The sequence below is a fragment of the Emydura macquarii genome, unplaced genomic scaffold, assembly GCF_026122565.2.
Source record: "Emydura macquarii macquarii isolate MOO-44397 ecotype Brisbane River unplaced genomic scaffold, CSIRO-AGI_Emac_v2 contig_3220, whole genome shotgun sequence".
NCBI classification, from domain to species: domain Eukaryota; kingdom Metazoa; phylum Chordata; order Testudines; family Chelidae; genus Emydura; species Emydura macquarii.
Window position 1 is genome coordinate 7,830,876 of NW_027133357.1, and position 17,892 is coordinate 7,848,767.

General features: G+C 53.7%; 1 protein-coding gene across 4 annotated transcripts in view; it reads right to left on the reverse strand.

The window, feature by feature from the left end:
• Positions 1-17,892, reverse strand: part of TFEB (transcription factor EB) — a 48,652-nt gene that overhangs the window by 20,703 nt on the left and 10,057 nt on the right. For 2 of the 4 annotated variants that reach the window (XM_067531839.1, XM_067531836.1), the window contains exon 1: positions 11,244-12,253. The exons of the other annotated variants lie outside the window; for them this stretch is intronic. The gene's annotated coding sequence lies outside the window, so the exon portion shown is untranslated. Of the gene's footprint in view, positions 1-11,243; positions 12,254-17,892 lie in introns of those variants that run through there. 4 annotated transcript variants of the gene reach the window in all.

The following is a 17,892-nucleotide window of genomic DNA, read 5'->3' on the forward strand; positions in this document are numbered from 1 at the left end:
TTGCAGACAGAAGGATGGCATCCATCCCCCATGTCCAGCAACGTGGCTGTCCATCCAGTCCAGACTCCGCTTTCAGCGACAGGGACATAAACGTGGAACAGCTGCATTGAATTCAGGGGAGTTACTCCAGATTCCTGTCATCGCAACAGAGCAGAACACGGCCGCTATCTGTCAAGGTTCTTACATGGCCCCTCCATCACAGCAGTATCAGAGCCCCCGGCAAGGTTTGCCTCCTCACGCTGCCATGCAATGCTCCTCCTGGCTCCAGGTTTCTGATGGGGTTTGCATTTCTCCCTCCTTGCTGATGCAATCAAGAGATGAAAGAGAGATAACGGGGGGAGGGAGGGGGCAGAGGGGGTGGGAAAAGGGAGGTTAACTCTGTCAGGTGCCAAGTGTCTTCACCTCCCATTGGGAGAGTGTTTCCAGGACCCAGCCTGGGATCACCATGAAGGCATCTGAAACATCAGCAGATCAAAGACAACTAGAAGCATTGCGGAATCTACACAGAAAAACGCACTGGCACAGAGGAGCAATGCCCAGATTAGCAGATAGCAAGGAGGTTACCTCACACCACTGTAAAAATACGCAAAGGGACAAGAAAACCGTCCATGGGGTAGCTTGCCCGAGAGCTTTATCTCCATGCTGGAATAGCCCAGAGTCAGCCATCGATGCCTAGCGGTCAGTGTAGCTGTGCCAGGGCTGACCCCTCTGCTTACGCAAGTCACACCTCGAACATCGTTGATAAGAACGCTGCGGCGTAGCTTGCTTGGCCGGATTGCATATGCCAAATGAAGAAATAGATTTTAAACCCAGAGGAGACTTCCAGACCATCCAGTCCCAACTCCTGCATATCAGAGGCCACCCCCGTGACCCCACACCCACAAGTGCAAGCTGGGATTTGCATCCGTTGAGCTATGTAGGGACAGACCAGTGATTAGGTCAGTTGGTGCAAACTCCCACATATCTGTCTTGAGACTCAGGGGTCACCATCACGGTCCATCATTTCTATTACAGTCACACCTAGAGGCCCTAACTAAGGCCAGGGCCGCACTGTGCTAGGCACTGTACGTACACAAATCAAAAGACAGTCCTTGCCCCGAGGACTCTACATATCTATGCGCTCTACGCACAAGACAACAGACAGCAAGCTACCGTGATTGCTGGCCACCGGTGGGGCTGACTGTGAGCACAGACTGGACCTAGCACAACCAAGGACTCTCCGCCACTCAGTGCATCTCTCCTTCCCCTCGCTGTGAGCTGGCTTTACGAGAAATGGAGGATGTGGGGAGGGGTGAGCAGAGAATTCTGCCATTTCCCCTTAGGAAATTCCTGAGCAAATCACCTGAGGAGACGGAGAGGTTGGGGGGGAAGGGAAGCCAAAGTGAGGTCAAGCCCTCGTGAAATGGGGAGGGGGAAATTAGGCCCATTTTAAAATAGCCTGGCTGGTTCTGCTTGGCTTCACCCTCTGTAACGCTCAGCAGCTTCTGCTTTCGCTCTGACTCACCCGCAGGGTGGGGGGAGGCCAACGGGTCTGAGAGAAGGAGAATGAAAACCGAGGGAGTCACAAGGGCCGTGAACACCAGAGAAAGGAGCAAGCTCAACCTGGAGCACGGCCACCACAGACCGGGGCCTCATTAGTCCTCCTGGCTTGTCCGTGTTTGGAGGAGACACCCCCCTGGTGCTCCAGCCAAAGGTGCTTGCAGGACATGATGCTGGTGATTCACTAGCAGGGCGCTCTTTCTTCCAAAAGCGAACCAAACCTCTGGCCCACCGCAGCGCTTTCCTTCAGGCCGGACGTACAAGTGAGGTCCCAGCGAGCTGGGGCTCATGAAAGACTCTCGTTATTCTTTGCAAGATGAGAGGCGTTGGCCTCAGCATCCTGACCAACACCATCCAGACCATGTCTCCCAGCAGGGATCCTGTGTGCATCCAGCACCCAGCACAATGGGGTCCCGATCCTGACTGAGTCCTCTGAGGGCTACCATTATACAAATGGTAGGGGTCAGATCCTCCAATGGAGTCAATTGGCGTAATTCCATTGGCTTTGCCATTTATGGCAGCTGGGGACCTGGCCCAGACAGACACAGTTTACAGAGACAGAGAGAGCAGATCCAGCGCTAGAGACAGCCAGCCACAGACAAACTAGATCCAAGTACAGACCGACATGGATGAGGTGCACCTCAGGGTCCAGCTCTCTCCCAGCCCCCTTGCCCCATTCTCTCCACCACTCCAGCCACGTTCCCCACTTCTGTGAACCTCCCCCCCCCCGCAGCTACAAGGTGATACAGAAAGGCACAGCCCATGCCCATCCCATTGACTAGTTTGTACACCAGAGCAGGGAAAAAGTGACTTGCCGAGGGGCGGGACTCTGGCAAAGGGAGTGGCGGGGGGCCTTCATTGTGCACTAGCGCAACCACAACTGAGTCTACATCCAGATTAAACCTGGATGAAGCCAGGCGGAGGGTCCGTCCCGGTTAGGCAGGGCCTGACATGAATCTAAGCAATTGCTCCTCCCAACCAAGCCGAGTCCCGAGCCCAAAGGCACCACCTGGCTGGTCTGTGTCGGGCAGCAGCCCCCAGGCCTATCCTCCCGCTTGTAGGGTGCGCCAGCAAGGCAGCCTTGCCAACAGGATTGGGTTTCCTTCCAGTCCTGCAACTTAAGCAACTGCTCCCACCGGCCCCACTCTGAGCAGGTCCCCTGTCAGTCACTGGGAGGTCAGGGCAGAAGACACGCAAAACAAAGGCAGGGGAGAGGGGCTTAGGGAATGCAGGCAGGAAGGAGAGAGAGTGTGTAGGCAATAGAGGGGAGGAGAGAAAGGAATAAAAGAGGGGAAAAGAGAGGAATGGAGGAGAGGGAGAGAAAGGAATAGAGAGGAAAAAGAGAATGAATGGGCAGTGGAGAAGGAAAGAGAAGAGAAAAAGGAGGAAGAGAATAGAATTTCTTTGCCCTCTGCCCCAGAATCCAGGACAGATCACCTAAAACCTAATTCTGGACACCCGCCTCCACCCCAGAAGCCACCCTCCCTGCTGGAAGCTCGGGGTTGGGGGCTCCACCAAACCCCGCAGCAGGGCAGTTATTCCACACACACACACACACACACACACACACACACACACACACACACACCCCCCCCCCCGGCACGGATCATGTTCTCGGGTTACACTGGATCCCTGGCTGGTGCTGCTGAGCGGGGACTGAGAAACAGAGGAGGAGGAACTCACAGGTGTGCGCCAGCCCCAGGACAGGGGAGCTGGGGAAGCTGAGGCTGGGCTGGGGGAAGGCTGACGGCTCCATGGGCAGAGAGGAGAGTGGGGAACCCACCATGCTGCTGAGAGTGATGCTTTCTCCCTGCAGCAGCATTGGGGTTGCACTGCTGCTGGAGCCTGACTGGCACAAACAGGGAGCTGCCAATCATACTTCATGAGGAGCTGTGCTACTGCAACCCAACCAAACTGCTCAGGTGCCTTCTATAAATCGGCCAGATCAGGCTGTGCCCGAGTGACCCTTCCCTGGATTCCAGGCTTCTATATTCAGGAAGACACTGGATCTCATGTCAACAGTGGTGAGAGGCAGCCAGGGCTGGAAAGAGATCACACGAAGGCCCCAAGAACACACACCCACACGGGTAGGGGTGCCTGGGGCCGCATCTACCAGTACCATTGTATCATCCCCGTTATCAGGTACCTCTGTCCCCAGGATAAGAGAATACATTGCAGGGAAGGGACGGGGTCACTTCAGGGGCTGACAATGTTGCTTACAGGGAAAACATTCTTCCCGGTGCCTTTAACTCATTGCCAACAGCGTTCCTGGCTACACGGCAGGCACTAAGGGGTAACACCCTGTTCCTGTCCTGCTAGGGTCACTACCTGTGGGCTGGTCCTTACAGTCACTGATCTGTCCCATGCTGGCAAGGCAATTCTATTCCCAGACATATCCCCACACCCATGCTGTACATGCACTTCTCTAGATAGCATTTGTTGCTACGTCTGCTCTGGTCTGACCCCAAGCCAGCATTAGGGTAACTTCCCCTTTCCCTTAGCTTCACTGCGTCTCCTGTACCACGACCAATGATTGTTTATCGTGTGCATTACCAAAGCACCTAGGAAATCCAGGCACAGACCAGGATCCCATTGTGCAGGTGTACGTTCTACATTCGTACAGTGCCTAGCACATTCTCAGAAGGCCAGATCCTCAGCTGATGTAGAGCAGCGTAGCTCCGTTCAGGTCAAAGAAGCCCTTGCCAATTTACACCAGGTGAAGAGACAGCTCAAGCAGCTTTCAAGGGGGTCGGGGTGGGGAGAGGGAGGATTCACATCAGATTCTGCTGATTACCTTACAGCCACCCCAGCCAGACTGCATTCAAGCTGTGGCACAGGCTCACATGGTTTGGACGAGGTCCTGAGCCTCGCAGAATACAGGCATCTGGCAGCTTCTGCCTCAAGGAAGCCTGGAGTCGTGCAGAGGGCGAGTGGTAGGGACAGGGAGACAGAGAGGGCCGGTCAGCCGCAAGCTGGAATATCTGCCCCAGCCCTGTGGCCCCCTGCACATGAGTCCTGCAGGGATCTCGAAAGCTAGAGCCTGTTGCTCACACACCCTAGCATTGTACAGCCAGCGAATGGTGAGAGGAGGACGGATCCTAAACTCAGATGGAGTAGGGGGCAGCAGGAGGCCGAGGGTTCAGGGCAACAGGGGCAGTGGAGGAGGACAGGAAGCAGGTGTAAAGCAGCGAGGGAGATGGAGGAGGAAGAGAGTCCTGAGCAGCAGGAGCGAGATCGCTCAGGGCCCAATGTGCATTAGGAACTGGATCCCCAGGGCCTGGTCCCCAACTATGCCACTGAGGGTTGGTATCTTGGCCCCTTGCATGCAGGCGCGAGATGTCCCTGAGCTGGAGGGCTGCTCACCGCCCGACGCAGTGCCCAGTGGCATCCGTGAATCTGCTCCCTGCATCTGGGGCGGAGTGGCCCACTCAGAAGCAGCGATGGCTCTTCCGCTGACGTGCCCAGCGTCCCAGCCCCACTGGCTGGAGTGCACACTAACAAAGGCGCTGTGTGTGCAGCCCTGAACTACAAAGAGGAGCCTTGCAGAATCGCAACAGAGGGTCAGGCCAGGAATTCAACAGCACAGAGAGCTGCTCCTCCTCGGCTGGCAGGGCCTGAATCAGCCACATCGGGGGTGGAGACTGGCTGATTTGCACCTCACGCTAACACAATGCTGATCAGTGAGGCTATCATGGCCACTGGGTGCCAGCCGGGGACCAAGAGAGGAAGATTCATTCCCTCCAGAGTCTGCCATGTAGGTCTGGCCCAAGCCAACATGCAGGAGGGAGGCTGCTGCTGCTGTCACTTGTTGGGGAGTTTCCATGTTGATACTAGGATGGCATTTGCCCTCTAGGAATAACACACTGGGCCATTCGTGCCATGGCGGGAGAGAACCTGACCTATTGCTCTAATTCTCTGCTCACTTACCACAGTGTAACTCCCCTGATACGAATGAGATTACTCCAGATTTACACAGGGGTAATTTAAAGGACAATCAGACACAGGCCTGTCACATTTAAAATCCATTAATCCCAAAGGATCCCAGCGATCTTTAGAAATGGATCTTCAACTTCTACATGGGGATCGCCTCACTTATCACTCAAATGCAGCTGTCTCTGGGGTGGAATGCTGCAGCTCTTTCACAGCGCACACCAATGTTGCACAATAGTCAGTTCATATATCATCAGTACGGCTCTGAATTTGGATCCAGATCCCAATTTTGCATTTTAGGGCCCATTTCCAGAGTATAGTCAAAAGAATACACAAAAGAACAAAGAGCTACACTAAGGGTCAGGTTTTCTAAAGAGCTGTGCTCCCATTTAGGTTGCATAATAAATGGCCAGAGTTTCCAAAAGTCACAACACATTTAGGTGCTGAGCCCTTTGGAAAATTTAGCCCCAATCCTGGATGCTGAGCACTTGAAAATCTGGCCATCAGCTCTTTGGAAAATCTAGGGTACATCTATTCTAGAAATGTTACAGTGACACATCTGCAGCATAGATACTTACTACAGCAATGGAAGGGGTTTTTCCATCGATGCAGTAAATCCACCTCTCCTAGCGACATCCACACCGGGGCAGATGCGCAATTTAATTGCACCACACAGGGCGTGAAATTTTTCACAGCCCTCAGTGATGTAGTTAAGACCATCTAATTTTGTAGTGTAGCCCAATCCCTAGTCTTCCAGGTTTGCAGGATCGTGCCCTAAGTTTGTAAAGTGCTTTGGGATCCTTTGGGGGAAGCTGCTATCTAAAACAGCGGACTTAATTCCAATTTCATCCCTTTTACAGCAGAGTCAATGAGACGATCACGTCCACCATGATGTTTCAGAGAGGACGTTTGTAGCATGGAAGCTAAGAGCTTATTTCTGATATCCACGGTAAATTAAATCAATGGACTGAAATACACAGGATGATGCCAGAATAAAGAATTCATCTTCCTTAAAAATATCTCACTGTTATTTACTGACACACATTTTGTTGATGAAATTTTTCCATTTTCACTGGGGGCGTAATTTTATTCAATTCTCTCATTTGCACCAGTGTCAATCTGGAGTAATTCCACCAAGAACAGATCTGGTGTAACTGAGGACAGAAATGGACCCTATCTGTCTATCGTCTGTTTTATATAGCACCTGTCACCAGGAGACAAAAGCCTAGAGGGCCTGATTCCCTATGGCCTTGCATCCTGACTTGTCATTTGCACCTGTGCAAAGTGAATACAAATTAGGTACAAAAATGTTACCAGTGGTGAGGGGAGTGGCTGCGCTCCTTATGCACAGGTGCAAAGGATGGCATCCGTTGTGAAGCACCAGGGAATCACACCCCTTGAGTGGTTTTTACTGACCGTTCACATAAATCTACCAACAGACAGCAACTCCTGGTGCATCGGGACAGTTGCTTGGCAACAGGGTGTATTTTCCAAAGTTGCACACAGCCACTGCTCAGCGACTGACCAGGTTTGTGGAGCTGCCTGTTACCAGGCACCGCTGCGCTTGCTCAGAAGCTAATCATCACTCAGTTGGCTCAGGACGCCCAGCGCCACTATAAAATATGCCCTGCAGTTATTTATACAGCAGGAATAGCAGCCTAACACCCAGCGCTACTTATGGCTCAGCTTCTCCTTCACACAGCAAAGTGCTGACGACTTGATCTACCCATGTCCCCAATTTCCTACCATCCCGATCCCCCAAGCAAGGGGACCAGCCTTGCCATCGAATGACTTGGGGAAATCTGAGCCAGATGGTCAGTGAAATCGAACAAAATAAAAATCAGGGTTAAAAATAAAGCGCCTAAGGAGCCAGTTTCCAGATATAGCACATGCAAAGCACACAGGATGGCTAAGGTTACAGGTCCCCACCCGAGCCCCGGGGAAGGAACTGCCAGCCTTATGGTAGCATTCACTCTGGGGTGGCTGAAAAGGAGGTATGACAAGCACCCCCGGAGGCCTCCTGCAAGGCTCCCCTGAACAGGGATGAATTTCAAGGGTTATTTGAGACTTCAGCAGCTCGCAGTGCTCCACTCCGCCTCCTCCATTCTGCATTTCACTCTGTGCGTAAAGCAGGGTAGAGAGAGAGGGAGGGGACACGGCCACTGCAAGCTCCTTCTACACTTCTGCCGCAGGAGCAAGTGCTACCACAGCACCGGCGAGCGGCTGGCAGAGAGGCACGCTGGCAGGAACGCCAGCCTACGAAGCAGAGGAGAAGCTGGGCTTCACCGTAGGGGACACATTGAACGCACTGTAAATGATATATTCCACACACAGGACCACAAATACAAGCCGTAAGTAAGGCAGATGGCCCAAGCAATCACTTGATAACAGGGACCCTTGATACAACATCCTTGGCATAGCAGCCTATCCCTGCGACAGATAACATACGTCCAGCTGTCGAGGCAGAGACAGAGGCACGGCACCATCCTTTCAGAGCACATTTGAGTGCCCAAGGCACAGGAAGGTGAGGCTGTATGATCTGCTATCCCGGATACATCAGCTTTATAAGGAGTTACTCCGAATTACATCCCTGGGCGTCAGGCACTCGACCCTACGCACAGGCAGACAGGATCCCTCAGGGAGTAACGGATTTGCCTGGAGTGTCCCACAGTCCTAGAGCACAGGGAGCGAGAGGGCCCTCCCCCAGAGACTGATTCACAGCGCTACGTGCAGCAGGGCAAGCTCTCTCCATACTGCCCCACAACCATGCTCTCAAGGGACCAGAGGGAAACCTCTCTGCTGGGACTCCCAACACAGGGGCCGAACTGCGATGCCGTCGACATCTTTCAACCGGAGACTGAACTACGAGCCACGTGGACCAGCAGAACAGTTCCAACCTGCAGCCCAAGAAGGGGGAGGCTCCAGGGCCACTGATAATCCCCTGAGCCACCCAGCCACGGCTGACCGTAGCATACGTGCAACGTGCCTCAGGCGGTGACCAGGATTCATCGCCAAATTCGGTCCGCCGGTTGGATCATGAGTTTCCCCGGCTTGGGCCGGGTACTGACGGGGAGTGTGACGTGATCGCCGATCCATGCCCCCCCCCCGCCACAGCTGATCAGGGTGCTTTATGAATGGAAAAATCGATTCGAATATTGACTCCCAGGCAGTGGAAAGGTTGCTATGGGGAGCCAATGGGGAGTGGGGAAGGCCAGGTGGGTGGGGGGCGGGCAGCGAGAAATCTGACCTGACACTCTCGATTTGTGCCGCTTCACTGATAAAACAAGTGTTTAGAAAAGGAAACAAAAGAAAGAAGTGAAAATAGCTCTGTCCCTTTATATACGTAAAAAATCTTCCTTCCTTGTTTTTCTTTTCTGAATGCCAATGAGAGTCAGGGAAGGAAAGGGCAGCGCCCATCAACGGGTGGCCCAGCTCGGCACCAACGCCCTTCTACAGCTCTAAGAGAGGCCAGGGAAGCAGACCCGAGAGATATACAGACACCCCTAAAGAACAGAGGCACCCAAATGCAGCCTCATCAGGCAACTGCTACTGCTCGGAGCCACACCCAGTTTGCAGGGACTTAAAAAAAAAAAAAAAAAGCACAGGCGATTGCCAGACTTGGGTTTAAAACCGAGGGATGCAGCCCACAGAGACTCCGGGGTCCAGTGGTTGGTTGAAAAGTAAGCCTGTGATTAGCCGGTGAAGCTATCTGATAGGGAGGAGAGGGCACCCCGAGCATCCCTGCTCTAGGTTTGCGTCACCAACCGTGGCCATCTGGGATACCAGAACCAGGATGGTTAGTGGGAGGGGATCTGCTCACAGCTGGCACTGACCCCACTGCACCGCTGCGTCTCTCAGCTGGTTATCCGACACGGAGCTCACTGCCACCGTGCACAGCTGTCACAAACAGGCACTGCACCACCTCCCAGCTGGCAGCCTTCAGCCAGCACAGACCAGGCACCGCAAATGGCATGGCGCCTTCTGTCCCATGGAGGTTCTCATGCTGCACTCATCATTCCCACCCCTCCCCAAAGGGTGGAGGAACTAGGAAGGCTACACCGCACGGGGCTCCCAGCTGCAACCCCCGGAACACAAGCACTGCAGTGCCACTGGTGCGTGCCTCAGGGATGGACAGAGAGTGGCACTGAGGGAGGCACCCAGATGTGGGGGTGACGAAATCGCCCCGATTCACTTCTGAACTGAATGCCTGCCTCTCTGGTTCAGAATACAGGGAAGACAAGAACCAGCAACCAAGAAAGGGCGCAGAGCAAAGAGGGTTACTCTGTGGTTTGCTCCAACAAGCGCCCGGCCTTTCCTGCCATCACCCCTCCATGGCCAGTGACTTTTGTTTGTTCTTGTTTTCTCACGATTGTGATTACAACGGACAGCTGAAAGCTCAGCCATCCAGATTGCCCCGGACAGCTCCCCCTGCCCTCAGAACTCCAATCTCACAGTCACAGTGCTCTCGGGGGGCACCACTGCATTGCGGAGCCTTTTCCCTCCCAACCCAGAGCTGGCTACGCTCCTACGAGACGTCCCATAAACAGAGACCTCTGGCATGAGTTAAAACACAGCCCTGAAAGCCACACCCGCTTTCAGCCCTGCTTCCAGCATGGGGGGGGGGAACAAAAACGCTTTGTCATCACATGGTGCCACAGCTGCCCTCTGCACCCGTGCACCCCTCTCCTGCCCTGCAAGGACAGCAGGGTGCAATGCTCCATCTGGCACCCACTGCAACACACCCCCTGCTCAAAAGCTTCATTACCTGAATGCCGAGCGTGGCTCCCAGCAGCCTGGAATAGTGCAGAGATGAGATCAGATACCCCCTAGGAAGGGGACAGCCCGCAGTATCCCCTCCTCACCGGCCGGGTAGATCTGTCCGACTCTTACACCGCTCTTGCATTTCCTCATTTTTCAGGGCCCTGCTTTTAATATAGCGCACGGCAGCAGTGGGGAGAGGAAGTTGCAAAAGGCCCCGGGACTGCTTGTCTCATTCTCTTAACGTGACAAAAGTTACTAAGCCAAGCTAAAATAAATAAATAGAGCCAATGACCCGACGGCCACGAGGCATCAGCACATCTCTAGCGCTCCTACCGCACGATCTGTGACCTCTCCAAGAAGACACGCACATTACCCTTGCCTCTCGACTGCTGCCCACTAGCTGCACCGGATCTGAACAGCCACCTGTGATGTGTAGGAAGGGGCAGAGCTTCTGCCGTCACACTCAGCTGCCCCCTGCATGGGGACAGGAGATCAAGGCGGCATGCCTATAGTTCCTCTCCGCCAGCAAGCAGGGTTACAGCAGCTCTCTTCAGCCAGTCCACAGTCGGATCACAGCACTCTTAACGGCCAGGAGTTATTATTAAAATGCATTATCCAAGGATCTCACTGTTCTTTACAGTCATAAATCAATTAATTAAGCTTCACAACCCACCCCACAAGCCAGGTAATTATTCTTATTTTACAGATAGGGAAACCAAGACATAAAGCAAAGCTACAGGAATTGCCCAAGACCACAGAACAAGTCAGTGGCAGAATCAAGACCTGATTCCAAGTCCTCTGCTCTAACCACTAGTCCCACACACCTCCCAAAGAGCCTAATGAACCTCCAGTGAATAATACTCCGTCCTTCCTTTGCACCTTCTGCCCACTGATAGCAAAGCGCTACACAGACATTTTATTAACCAATCCATGCAACGCCTGTGTGTGGCGGGGATTATCAGCGATATTTTACTGACAGAGAAACTGAGGCAAGGGCAGACGACATGACTTACCCAAGGACAGGAGAAGTGGCCACAACACCTGTGCTTTTGGCACTGGATTTGTCCTTTCTCCCAATGGTGCTCAAAGCCCTTTACGAACTTCTCTCATTCAGACGGAGGACTCCCTGTTCCCACAACTGAAATGCAGCTTCCTCTGGGGAAGGAGAGGGGACAACTTGATTAACAGCTGCATAGCAATTCCGAGCAGCAGCAGGATGCAAGGAAGAATCATGGATCTAACGGAAACCGCAGGGGAGAGGGTGGAATTTTAATAAGTAGAATCCAGTCACCCAAGTTGGAATTTGCCCAGGACCCTGAGAAAAATGCCATTTGATCCTTATTGACCACAAAGGTCAGGGCCTTGATTTCACATATCCCCAAGATGGCACCTTCTAGGAGCAGAGAAACCTCTGACATGACGCGATCAAGCACTGCTGCTGTGGCTAGAGTAGCTCAGTGAAAGGGTTAATGAAACAGAGGCTGCTGGTTTCAGGTCTTGTGGCCACAATTGGTGAAAAGCCATGGGACTCAATTCTCTCTCACGCAGGCCTTGCCCACACTACCTTTTCCCATAACAGTCCCCTGATTTCCCCCTAGAACTACCCGTGAACGTGGGCAAGGTGACAGCATTTTAACCAGAGTCAGCCAGGCTTGCTCTGAGCAGGGCTAAACTTCCTGGTGGCTAGACTCTCAGCTGTCAACCAGAGCCCTGTCTACACTTGATTTCTGACCACTGATACCACCAGTGGCAGCGATGATGGGAAACAGTAGGGAAAGACAGTTAATATGCACAGTCATAGCACAGCTCCCGGCGCATGTGCCGGGGAACTAAAAGGGAAACAAGGTGCATTTCTGAGATGAGTGAGCGCTGCTATTTGCGTTTGCCCTTGCAAATGAATCGCACGGTAGCCCAGTGGCTGAGTGTATCTGGTCAGATCCTGAGTTACCCTAAGTCAGTGTAGCTGCACTACTTTGAAGGGAGCTGTGGTGGTTTATACTAGCTGAGGACCTAAATCGTTGGTTCTTGGACTGTTAACGCCTAGGATTTAGCTGAAGACACAGGCCAGATCTTCAGCCAGTGTGAATCGGAACTGAAGCGAGCGCAGGCCTGCTGATTTACACCAGCTGAGGACCAGGACGTGAGGTTGGACAGTCCCCAGCCAGGCTGTCAGGAGCTAAGCCAACACCCCGAGCTGACCCCTGCTTTGCCGCTTGCAGACTCATTGCCACCTGTGCAAAGAGGACATCGAACGTTGCCCCAAGTGTGAGTGAGAAGTCCAACGTGTTCAAGTTTTACACTCAACTTGCACAGGTGTCAGTGAACACGCCAAGGGCCTGATCCTCCCTGCACCTTGTGGAGTCATTTCCACCAGGGCAGAGCGGGTGTAAACCATTGCCACTCCCACTCAGTAGTGTTTTATGCTCACTTTTGCACAGGGGTGACAGATTGCACAAGATGCTGGGGATCACAGAGAATCAGACCTCATAATTTGCAGTGGCACGTGGCCAGGCCGTCAGCTCCCAACCTGACCGGTACAAAGACTGGATTCGGATCCAAACTGGCCCCCCAAGTTCAGGATGTCTTGATGTGGGAGCACTGGCTTGGCCCCATCTCTGCTCCTAACAATCCAAGCCTCTGTCCATTTAGAACACACAAACCTGTACGTTGTCTCTCATTTCTTGGTCTCCCTGGGCCTGGTATTCTCCCACCTCTTCCCCCAATTTGTGGTTTGCACAAGCTGGGGGAGGGGTGGGGGGAAAGGGAGCACAACCACCACAGCTTTTGCCCTCAGAGAAGGGCAAGCCACATGAAACTGCACTAGCCTGTCAGGTGCAGACCGGCATGCAAAACCGCTGCACTCAGAAAGACAGCGCGTGCAGAAAAATGGGTGTAAGCAGGTGGGGAGCAGTTTTGGCTCCAGATTGAAACCCCACTGCAGCATTTTCCCTGCCCCTTTGCACACCCACAGTGGGCATTAATCAGGCAATGGTGCAGGACATTCGCAGGTGGCTCTGATGCCCGGGAGGGAGGGAGGGGAAGAAGGATGAAGGCTCTCGCATGCGCACAGACAGCTGATCTCCCATGCTAGACTCGCACAAATATCTGCCGCCACTACTCAGGCTTCAACACCAGGAGATTCAGGCCTCTTGGGGCAATCGGTACCTTGGAAATACTCGGCAGTTCAGACAGATAGCTAACCTCTGGCACAGATGCGGCATTGATGCCTGGAGCCACGCACTCCTAGCTGGCACCAAGGGGAACTCCTGTGGTGAGACTCCAATTCAGAGGGGGACAGCAACAAGGCCTCTGTGTGAAGGCTCACACAGCTGGCGCCCATGCCACAGGACTGCAGTACACACCCTCCCTTGTGGAGAGTCTATTTACTGCATCCCCCCTTTGTGTTTGGGGTCAGAGAGTCCCCTATGGCAGGGCTCCCGCTGCCAGCATCCCCAGGCCAGCTGAGCTGAAGGGCCCATCTTTAGCTTTTCACTTGTCAGTGGATTTAAATGGCTAGGAAGGATACCGAAGGCCTCTGTTCATTTAGCAGTTAATGCACACAGACCTCGTCTCCACGCTGCTGGAGGTGGGGAGAGGGCTGAATGCCCTTTGCACCAGCAGACTCCCCCTAGGTCCCGTTAATGCCTATCAGAACTGGGCACATACAACCGCAAGCCAAGGGCTAGTTCTCTCCCTGTGCACATGGGGACAAGGCACAGATTTCCCCTGGGCATCCGACGCCCCCCTCAGTTGGGGGGCCTCCTACGGCTTAGCTGGCAGATGGCAACAGCCCCAAAGTCACCCTGAGGGTCAGGGAAACTGGACACACCTGATTGATTTGAAGTGGGTTTAGGGCTGGTGAAAAAGTGCCAGATTGGCTGCCTTGGGGAATGGAGCCCCCCACCCTACACACACAGTGGGGACAGCCCTGGCACCCACAACGCAAGCCTCCCCCACTGGCCCCAGGCTTCCCCTGGTGGGACTCTGCGGGGCGTGAGTGAGGAGTGCAGTGTCCTTGCCCCTCCCGTCAGACTGATGCAAGGGGCGGCCCTTCCCATCACCCACAGGATGGCAACTTACGCAACCCAGGCACCTGCCCATGACCCAATGGACCAAGTCCCACTTTGAACAGCCAGACAGGAACAAAGCTGGTCCCTACGGATCCAGGTGGGATCAGAACCAGTGCCAGGCTCCGTAGCCCACTATCAATCCCCATGCCATTTGGTTTGCCACGACGTGCAGTTCACGGTGCACCATGACAACCAAGGGGCTAGGCCAGCTAATCCTGCCACCTCTCAAGAGGCCTGATTCTGAAAGACTGCAAGCAGCCATGCCCTGAAATTCCCAGGGTCGGGCCCAAACTGAGGGGAGAGAAGAGCTCGAAGCTGCAGAAAGACTTCTGACTCAAGCCCTCCGCAATGGACGGGTCAAAGCAGACAGCACTGCAACCTACTGCTCACGGAACGGGGAGGCCGGAGGCATGACCCACCCGAGGCAGACATGAGAGTGTCACTATGAACAGGAGGCTAGTGTCCTCAACACCGGAAGCCCTTGTTTTTTGTGGGGGAGCTCGTGGCAAACCTGAGGAGACGTATCCCGTGAGCCCTCGCTGACGCTGACACACACACGCACACAAAAAACGCTGGCTGGCTGGCGACGCTCAGGTTATTTTCAGCCCTTGGCAGGCCCCCGGCAAGCGGTGTCATTGGAAAGCAATCGCTGTGGCTCAGGCAGTCCCCGGCAAGGCTTAGTCCAAGGAGGCCAGGTCTCCTCACATGCTGAATTCTGAAGGAGGGCTGGCTGTACTAACTGAATAGCCGTGATACACAGGAGGTCAGACTAGATGATCTAATCGTCCCTTCTGGCCTGAAGCTCTAGGAGTAATCCTTTGTACCTTCTCCATAGCACCTGTCCTCCACATGGCCCTTCTCGGTCCTGGGAAAGCCTCCACGACACCATGGCAATAGGCTTTGCCCTTGCATCTCAGTAAGATACCACTCGGGAGCGGGTGTATTAGTGGGGAAACAGCCACTGGTGCACAAGAGGAGCGGTGGCGGTGTATTTCTGGAGTACTCAACTGGCAGGGTCGCCCTGGTGTGCTATTTAAAGTCTCACCTGTTCAGTACAGGCACACTGGCCACGCACCGCTGGCACACTAGCTGTGCAATAGCAAGCAGCGCACCACTGGCATGCAAGTTGTGCACTGGTCTCCGAGCTCTGCGCCACTCGCTGCACATTAATGGTGCACTACCGATATACTATTACTGTCACACGAGTGATGCTTCCTGTTATGCACTGCCGGGCATTTCAGCTGACCCACTGTCCAGTCCAATTTCATCTAATGCATGCCCCAAGGCGAAGCAGTGTGGGCACAGCACGAGCAACACAGGTAGATGGAAACAAGGCTTTGCTCCTCACCGTGACAGCGAACAGGAACGAAACCTACCAAACGTTCCTTTCGCTTTAGGAAAGGGCTGAGACGCAGGTGGACAGGCATCAAGGGGGAGAGCTAGTTGGCATCACTGCAGTCGGGTGCCAAGGCTGAGTGGCAAACGGTGAAATTCTGCCCTTGCTACTTGATGGCTGAAGCAGGCAGGGGCAGAGAGATCGATTAAGCAAATAGATGGAAGGCAACTGCCCACGGCTGTAAGGGCAGCATCCCGGGCTGGGCCCCCTTCATCTCACCGGAGACGCGTAGCCTTGAAAGGGAGAAGCGGCCCTTTAATAGGCATGGTAAGCTGCCAGGGCCCTCAAGGAGGGGGGGCTCTGGCAAATAAGGGCAGGAGGCCAATGAGCAACTGAGTCACAGGGCCTGTTTTTAGCTCTGGCATCTCAGCAACGTGGGCCGTTGTGCTGCTAACAGGCATTTGGGTCAGAGGCCAAATGTTTTCCCTTCCTTACTTTAAATACCGCAGTCAGAAGCAGCCCAGCCATTTTGCACAGTGAAAACATGACCTCAGTGGATAGGCGGCAAATCCTGTGGAGCAGGCAGTACCTTGTGCTGGAGGTGCCCCCAGTGAGAGGGGGGCCCACAAGCCCCATTTACCTCTGGTGCACTTCCTCTGAGAGTGGCTCCCCCTTGCGTCATGGTTACCCACCCACGACCACCTTAGCTGGACAGGTGCTGCCCCAGGCACACAGCAGAATCCAGTTCTCACCCAACGCGCCAGGTATATCCATCCCCTTTGACGAGCCACCATGCCCTGGCTGCTGTTTGTGGCAGCAGTGACGGGGTTAATCAAAGCAGCTCTCCAACCCTTCTCCTGCCCCCAGCCACCCCAAGCCCAGGAAAAAGCAAAGCTGGGGCAGAGAGATAAATGATCAACCACACTTCAAAGCCTGGCCGGCAACCCAGCCCCCAGCTGGAGGTCATGACCTCCAAGGTGTGCGTATATGGGAGGGGGAAGGAGTATGACCTGCTTGATCACATGCCCATCCCTTGCATCAGGTCCTCCTCAAAACACTGGGTGTCCTTGCACTCATTTCCCTCCCTCCTTGACTTAGGAACCATGCAACTGCTACAAAGGATTCTGGGCATCCACTCCTGGCAAACCAGAGGCAAGTTGCTGGAAATGGGAAGGCAGTATGGAAAAGACAGGCCGGGATCACCGCAGCACATCAGCCCAGTGTTTCACTTTGCTGGAGGAGCAAAGGGAGAGCTGAGCACTCACAGGGAGGATCAGCGATCTAGATGGACTCCCTCCCCCCCCCCCTTCGAATCAAACATCACAAGCCAGGCAGGAGGGAAGACACAAGAAGTGAGCAAAGCTCACTAAATCTCTCTCCTAGCAGAGTTACAAGACCACACACCCTGGAGACACAGCAGGAGATCAATCCTTCATTTAAAATAAACCCTCAGTGACCCAGGAAACCAGGCAATGACAGCCCAGCAATACCCAGGGACTAGAGTGATTAAAACACCTCTACCCCAGCCAGCATTTTAATCTTTGAGCAAAGGGGCAAAGGGAAAAATCAGAATGACCTTGGCCAAACCCTTGGGAAAGGCTCTCCCCACGTACACGGGGGAAATGGCAGCTCCTCAGATTAATTTCAGCCAAGGCCGCACTTTCTAGAAGAGAGATCCCTGCATGCCTCATGGGGATGGGGTCGTGCTCCAGGATTTAGCACAGGAGACCAGTGCTCAAGCAAAATCTGATACTGCTCTGACTCAGAAAGATGTCGATCTGGAGTAACCCCCAACAAGTTAAAGGAGATACAGCAGTGTAAACTAGGGGTAACGGCGATCGGAACCAGATTAGTAAACTCTATTTTTAGAGTGCTAGCATAGTATGTCTCCTCGAGCTGGGAATTACAGCTCCAGCTCAAAGTGTAGCTATATCCTTATGTTCTTGGAGATCCTCAAACGAAAGGGACAAAGCATCCTGTAGTTGAAGGAAGCCCGTATTCTCTTCTAAAGGAGGTTGACTTACATGAAATCTCCCCTCCACCCCACCTTGGTTGTTTTGGAAGATGCACTGTAGCTCTGGGAAGCCGATAGTATTTATAAATGTGCATCAGCCAGCCCCCAGCGGGCTGCCGGGAGGGTTAACAGAAGGAGGACTGCATGTAACTGTACCGTCCCTGCATCGCCCCATGAGCTCTTGGCCTCTCTGGATACAGGAGCTGCAGCTGTTGCTCATACCCAATAATAAACAAGTCAAA